This window comes from Pogona vitticeps, chromosome 1, assembly GCF_051106095.1.
Source record: "Pogona vitticeps strain Pit_001003342236 chromosome 1, PviZW2.1, whole genome shotgun sequence".
Classification (NCBI taxonomy): Eukaryota; Metazoa; Chordata; class Lepidosauria; order Squamata; family Agamidae; genus Pogona; species Pogona vitticeps.
In genome coordinates, this window is record NC_135783.1 from 227331076 (window position 1) to 227338941 (window position 7866).

The following is a 7866-nucleotide window of genomic DNA, read 5'->3' on the forward strand; positions in this document are numbered from 1 at the left end:
GGGAGTTCTTTCCCCCCTGCCCTCTAAGGGTTAAAGAGTGTGCCTCCCAAGCATGATGACCCCCCAGGAAGCACCACAGCAGCTCCTTTTTTATAGAAAGCAATGAAGCCTTGGAGATTGACCCTGCTCCAGATGAGCAAAATGGAAGACTCTGTAAATGTGGGTCAATGGAGAATTCTGGGAGGTGGAATTTCAAAAATAAATAAATAAATAAATAAATAAATAAATAAATAAATAAATAAATAAAAATGAATGGTACTTACCAAGATCTGCTGGATGGGTCAGTAGTCTAGGCAAATGGTTGGGGAGCCAGAGGTTGGGAGTTCAGTTCTCCCACTGTACCTCCTTGACCTAGGCTGGACTTGATGATCTATAGGGTCCCTTTCATCTCTGCAGTTCTAAGAAATGGAAAGAAATTGATCTGCCGCTAAATCTAATACTGAATCTAATACTGCTACTAATCATACCTATAACAATACTTTCCGCTTCTTCTGCTGCCCTCCCCCCCAGCTCCTCTTGAAATCAAGAACAGATTTTCAGCTGGTATGATCATGTGCAGTTAGAAGAGGGACTCAACATGCTTGCTCTGGTGATGGATGCTGTTCCACTGATGGGAGGAACTAACTGGGTACCACTCATTGTTTTTGGTTATAATATTGCTGATGGAATCAGCATGCCATAATATAAAAATCATTGTTGTAAGGTACTGAATATTTTTTTCTCTATAACACTGTTATCCGCGTCTCTGTGTATATAATATAATCCCTCCAAAAGTATCATTGGTTTTGCTTGTTCAATGGGATCTGGTAGCTAAGAGTTGGGAAATTGTACCTCACTAGGTTGTTATGAATGAACAGCCATCGTCTCTGATTTATTCCTCCAGTGCTACAGCTATACACAAACGGCTTTTTGAAATTATCCAGCCTGTATGTGGAAAGAACTATCCAGGGGACAATTTCATCAAGGTTCTACAGAGAAGGGAGATGTTCTGCAATAATTTTCCTCTGAGATGGCTTCTCCACTGGCAGTGTTTGAAGCAAAATTTGGTTCCTTTTCCCCAAATCATTTGTGTTCTTGTGTATTTCTGCTGCAAGTGGTTACAATAAACACAACATTGCTATTCTGGGCACCATTTTAGCATCTCATCAAAGAGTCTGCCTCATTTTCAGTGTATTTTACATTCCCTTTGGTTATTTTTTTTTTTTGAGCCTAATGCAACTCTGCAAAGTGGCTGGGGATGCTGCACTTGTTTTTAATTTATTCTTGTTTTGTCACTCTCCTCAGCTGCCGTGGCTGCCCACACCTAGCTGATCTGCAAAAATAAAAAATAAAAAAAATCCTATACAAGGAGAAATTTTCCCCCTGGACTTCATTTTAATTGTGAAAAGCTAAGGTAAGCATTGAGACTGCCATCTTCCACAACCATTTACACTGACCAAAAACTCTGTGTTAACAATATCAAAATTACTCACAGTAATTTACTTAAATACAGTATTTCTTAAAGATACAAAACTGTGGTATGAAATCATTAACGCATTTATGCATACACATCAGAACAGACATACATAACACCCATATGTAATACTGTAGTATAAATGGCTTCTTGTAAACAAGCAGTTCACATTTTATGAGGAATTGTCTCCCTTTAGCCTCAATAAACATTTGTTGCTGACAAACTCTGAGCCTCTCAAGCAACTTGCTAGTTTCGTTAGTCTTTTTTCCAAACAACTCCTTGACTGTACAATGAGAAACAAGATGTGCATATACTAACTTTATAAGGAAAAGAAGCGTGAGAATCCTGAACTTCACCCATAAAAATGTCTTCAAAATTGATTTTTCTTTGAAAACATAGTAGTCTAAAGGATAATACTGTCACAAAAATAACATCTGCTAGTGAAGTTCAGACAAGCAGTGATAATCCAGGTCATTTTACTTTTGTCCCTGATGTCTGATTTGACACATTTCCTGTACTTCCTCCTGGAACTACCAGTTTTTCATTATCTTCCTCACTGTTGACTTCTGCACAATTACATCTACACACACTACTACATACCATTTATATTGAGAAAGCTGCCTCTGCAAACCATCCCAAAATGTTGAGGAGAGTCACTGATCACCTAGAGATGTCTTAGCGGCTGTACAGTGATGAGCTAGGCAACATAAAGAATGCTCTACCATGCCTTTCTTTCCATTCGCTGTTTTTAGGATCTAAGAGCATGCCAGCTGTAGAAGGGAATTTGTTAAAGAAAAGGATAGCTTGATATACAAAACTCTGACCGCTCAAGGGACCAACAGCAACTTCACTATGGCTAGGGATATACGTAGTTTAAAAAAAAAAAGAAAAAAAAGAAAAACAGGAAGTTTCTCAGGTTTATCCTATGGACACCTGAAAACATTTGTTTGTTTGGATTTCTGATCTGCTTTTTAGTGAAGAAAAGAGTTCAAGGTGACTTGGGATTAAGGAGCTTTCAACAGAAATTCTTCATATGTATTGTTTTAAGTTATCAGCTGATGTAAAATAGTTATATTGATATAAATCAGACTTATCATCCCAGTTATGCCCATCTGAGATCTTCCAGAAATGTCACTTAATTCCACTTTGCTTCTTCTCACCCTGTGTCACCTTCATTGTAGCTTCTTGCTGCTTGTTGTTGTTTCCTTATCTACCTTACCAGGAAGAATCACATCAAAATACTGTGGTTCTCTGATTTCCCTAGGAACAGAACATGAGTTATGTGCAGAAGCATTTGCTCCATGACACGTCTAGTTTCAGTTGTCTCATCGATGGGGGTGGCCGAACTGTGGTCAAAGGTAAATGAAAGTTTGTATAGCCTGTTTATCCCTATTGGATATAGTGGGATTTCCTTTGCTAGATTACTCTGGCCCATGTGCTAAATCTCTTCTCTAAGGATATTACTGTCATAGGCTGCTTTTAAAAGGAAGAAGGGGGGGGGGAGAAGGCAAGCTTTGAAGTGGGGGGGGGGTTCCTACATATTGGAAAGATTAGAGTGCTAAACTCTGGCTCAAAACAAAGAGTTGCAAACAACAACAACAACAACAACAACAACAACAAAGGATTTGTGAGGTACAAAAACAGTATGGAAACTCAAGGGGAAAGATGGTACAAAATAACATAAGAATGTTATTATTGTTTTGTCGCTCTGTTATTCAGAATGTCTGGATGTTAGGAGGGGGAAGGTATTGCTATTAAAATTAATGCAGAACATCCTCCTCACGGTTGTTCTTAGGACCTCTGGAAGAACCCCCTGTTATTAATGGGGTTGCAGGTTGGGGGATCTCCTAGATAATTGTCATCCACAGACATTCAATGGACTTCATTTTATTAATTCTGTCTGATTCATCATTTGTAATCCTAATTTGACAAGGTAGACCTATAGTATCCTCATTTATCCTTGTATTAGTTACATTCAGGGCAGACTCTCTATTATCTGTATGAGGTTGCCTTCAAAGGTAGTTCAGAAGTTATGGGCTAAATCCAGTGTTGGTCCCAACTAGAGTAGGCTCACTGAAATGAATGAGACTTGTTTAACTCATGTGTAATAGTTGGGACTAACATTGCATTTAGCTGTATAATTGATTCAAAATGCAAACTGTGATGTCAGAGGTACCCTTCCATTCCTTCCACATTTGTTACTGTTACACACTATCAAGTAACATCTTAGTGACCATAATATGGTCTTGAAGATGTGTGAGTTATTTAAGGAGTAGTTTTACCAGTGCCAGCCCCCAGTGATTTTCCATGGCCAAGGGGAGATTTGAACCTGGGACTTCTGAGACCTAGTTCATCACTCTAACCACTACAATATCCTGGCTTTCCATATAGGTAAAGTTGTCCCTGCTTATTATCCTGATGTGGTACCACACCATTGGTTTTTATTGTCCTTTCTAACCCTAAATGGTCTGGAACAACACTATTCAAAGGCTCACTTGGGACAATATGAGCTTAACTGACAACTACAGTCATTCTCTGAGGCCCTGTTTCCTGTCCTGTCATGAAAATAAGACTGATGGGTGGTACAGGTAAGGGCATCTCAACAGTGGCCTTGACGGTGAGATTCACTTCCCCAGCAGCTCCAGAAAAAAACCCTCTCTGTCTTTGTATGAAAACTTACTTATTCTACAAAGCCTTTAAGAATGGCTGGTTTTAGTGGGGCTCTTGTATATTTGATGGGGCATTTTATTCCCTTGGTCTTTATTATTGTTTTCTGTTGTGCGCTGTTTTGAAGGATTTTTATTATGAGATTGTGTGTGTGTTTGTCCACATAGACAGTATACACAGCCCCATACTCTCACATCCCCATCTTTCAGAATAAAAATCCATCAAGGGAACATGTTGGAGAAATAAGGCAGATTTAGAGATCCAGTCAATCCAACCATATCCTAACTTCCCTGGGGATTTACAATATTTTATTTATTTATTTATATCATTTTTGGCTGAAATCCTGTTGAGTAGATTACGTAAGTGAATTGTAATTTACAGTTCTTTCCTCCCTGGTTAACAAAGCATCTCTCTTGTGATTCTCAGGGGCATGCACTCATGTCTGTGTTTACTCTGAGAATCATGGCAGAGATGTTTCATTTAATAGGGAGGAATAGACCAAACGTTACACTTGGGTTTACATAAAGCAAAAGGATTTGGGCCACTGAAACCTTATATTGTGGTCTCTATCTAGAGATCTCTGGATGGATATAAAACAAGGTCAAACAGTTATGAAACAATTTAAAGCAAGTGGCAGCAAGGACGTTCAGGAGACTGGAAACCAAGCCCTATGAGGAAAGACTGAAAGAAATGGGTATGTTTGAAGATTTGAAAGGTAGTCATACAGAGGAGGGGCAGGTTCCATTCTCAATCATCCCAGAGTATGTAATAATCATCTCAAGTTACAGGGAGTCAGATTTTGCATGAATATCAAGAAAAACTTCCTCCTAACTATTAGACCAGTATGAAAATGGAACCAATTACCTTGGGAGGTGGTGTGCGGTCCAATGCTGGAGGCATTCAAGAGAAAATTGGACAACCATCTGTCAGAAACAGCTTAAAAACCATTGTTCATTATTTAAAGCATTTGCTTATTGCCTTTCTAACCAGCTGGCTTTCAGCAGACTGGGCTTTGGATTGCTCTGTCTGTCATTAAGTTTCACGAAATAAAAGAAGAAAAAAAGATTTTTTTCACCTTCTTCCAAACTTTCACACTTTGCTGCATGAGAGTATAAATGAGAAATATGAGATTGTTACAATGGTATGATTTTTCTTAGAAATTGCATATAGAATTTCCATGTTGCAGCATCAAAATTAGGCATTTCAACCATGCCACTCCATCCTTTCCTTTGCAAATAACTTTTCTGCTTACATTGGCTTCTACTAATCCTTCATTCTGTCATCAAGCTGAATAAATACTGTGTTTATTTTTTATCATTTGTGTCCCTTATGAGAGTCAAGAGAGTTTCTTTATTTATTAAATAGGCACATTTATAGCTGATGGATGATAATTTACAGCTGCAGCAGCAGGGGGTGGGGTGGGGGAAAAGAAATAAACTTTTTGTTTTATTATGCTCCCAGAACTGATTACTGGAATAAAAAGGAATAAAACACCTCATACATCTGAGGGAGATTATTGCACTATCAGGCAATACACCTGCCCAGCTGATGAATAGGACCCATGAGCGGAGTTAATAAAAGACTGAAGTTATTTGAAGCTCTAGCCTAGTAGGACAAAGCAGTGCAAATGTAGTTCACGATGATGTTGCCATCATAATAGAAAATCTCAAGATTTAGCAGTGAATTATGGAAAACAGCACCTCTCTATTAAACCCATTACAGTTATCCAGCTTTTGGGATCTAATGGTGTCCCTTTGATGCTAGTTTATAGCATAAGGGGGGAAAGATAATTACCTTAATATACTTTCTGGAACTAAAAGTAGGGGTTTTATTTTTTAACAAATGTAGAAATGCAAGTATTGTATGAAATAAAACGAGCTTTAGATAGAAAAATTCATGTTCAGGGACAATGCTATATACATTACGTTACATTACATTACATTATATTACATTACTACCTGACAGCCCAAGGAGGTGTAGAAGGCTCTACTTCTCCCACATTATCACTACAACCTGTAGGGCATGGGCCCTCCATTGTGGTTGGAGTTGGAGGGCACCCTGCTTGGAAGTTTTGGAGTGAGTTCCCCATGGCTTGAACAATGAGGAGCTGTGCCTAAGAGTGTGTGTGTCTGGTTCAAGGTAAATTAGTTTCTTAGCTCAGTGGGGACCAATGACCTTGATATCTCGAGTTCCAGTTCAACCCTCTAACCAATATCCCACACTGTTTATCAGTATGGCTGTAATGGACTGGCTAAGAAAAAGGTGGAATAGAAGAGTCCTCAGTTCAAGTGTCATCTATTCCATGAGATCCCTGAAAGACCTAAGGGAAGGTAGTAGTTTTTCAGATTCTACCATTCATTTGTAACACACAACATTAACCTGAAGGGGGGGAAAGCACTCTACAGATTCCTAAACCAGAACATGCTCCCAGTCTATATTCATGGCAGGTTCTAAGATAAAGTGACACTGATTTATGACTTAGTAAAGGGGTCATAAATCATTAAAAGGTAAAGGTTCCCCTTGACAATTGTTGTCCAGTCGTGTCCGACTCTAGGGGGCGGCGCTCATCCTGCTCTTCAAGCCATAGAGCCAGCGTTTTGTCCGAAGACAATCTTTCCGTGGTCACATGACCAGTGTGATTTAGACACAGAACGCTGTTTACCTTCCCACCGAGGTGGTCCCTATTTATCTACTCGCATTTGCATGCTTTCGAACCGCTAGGTTGGCGGGAGCTGGGACAAGCGACGGGTGCTCATTCCGTTGCGTGGATTCGATCTTACGACTGCCGGATCTTCTGACCCTGCAGCACAGGCTTCTGCGGTTTAGCCCACAGCGCCACCACGTCCCATAAATCATTACTAGGTGTGAAATGCAACCAAACACCACTGCCCCATTATCTTAGAATCTTGCATGAATGTTCTACCATGTAGTTTGTGTATTCTAACTCTTATGTCTGATGAAGTGGAGATGTTCCATGAAAGCTTACATTAAAATATAAGATTTGTTAAGGTGCCATGACATGTCTTTTTTGTTTTCGTTTTGTATTTCTTGTTGAAGTGCTTGCACAGACTAATACGGCTACAACTTCAAAAACTGTTTCATACTAAAAATGTCCTAGCTCCCCATGAATGCTACTTGATTTCAGAGGTGTTCATACACTGCAGATAGTATTTTGGCCAAATCTATTGGTTCAGTGTAAGGTAAGTGGGCAATTGTTCAAGGGACCCTACCTATGCTGTTGACTGATTGTTGTGTTCCTCAGCTTCCATTAAGAGCCTCGTGGCGCAGTGGTTAAAACACTGTACTGCAGCTAAAACTGTGCTCACGACCTGGGGTTCAAATCCCAGGTAGCCGGCTCAAGGTTGACTCAGCCTTCCATCCTTCCGAGGTCGGTAAAATGAGTACCCAGCTTGCTGGGGGGGCAATGTGTAGCCTTTATAATTAAAATTGTAAACCGCCCGGAGAGTGCTTGTAGCGCTATGGGGCGGTATATAAGTCCAATAAATAAATAAATAAATAAATAAATTCCTCGGGTATACTTGCTTACATACTTGGCATGCAACAGAGAGTAAGAGACAAAGCTGTGTGTGCACAATTGCTCTTATTCACACGGTTTTTCCCAATAGGATTTTGGCCTTTGCAAGGAGCAGTCAGGGTGAGATCATTTTGCAGCAGAAATTTGTTACAGGTCTGATCCAGGCTTGGATTATGTTCTGGATAGGGGTCCTGCAGTGGCTTCTTAAAAA

General features: G+C 39.7%; 1 long non-coding RNA gene across 1 annotated transcript; it reads left to right on the forward strand.

Annotated features, from left to right (window-relative positions):
- Positions 1–261: 261 nt before the first annotated feature.
- Positions 262–2980, forward strand: LOC144586748 (uncharacterized). The gene is made up of 2 exons (XR_013541761.1): positions 262–1393; positions 2718–2980. It is a non-coding gene; the product is annotated as an uncharacterized LOC144586748 (long non-coding RNA).
- The last annotated feature ends 4886 nt before the right edge of the window (positions 2981–7866 follow it).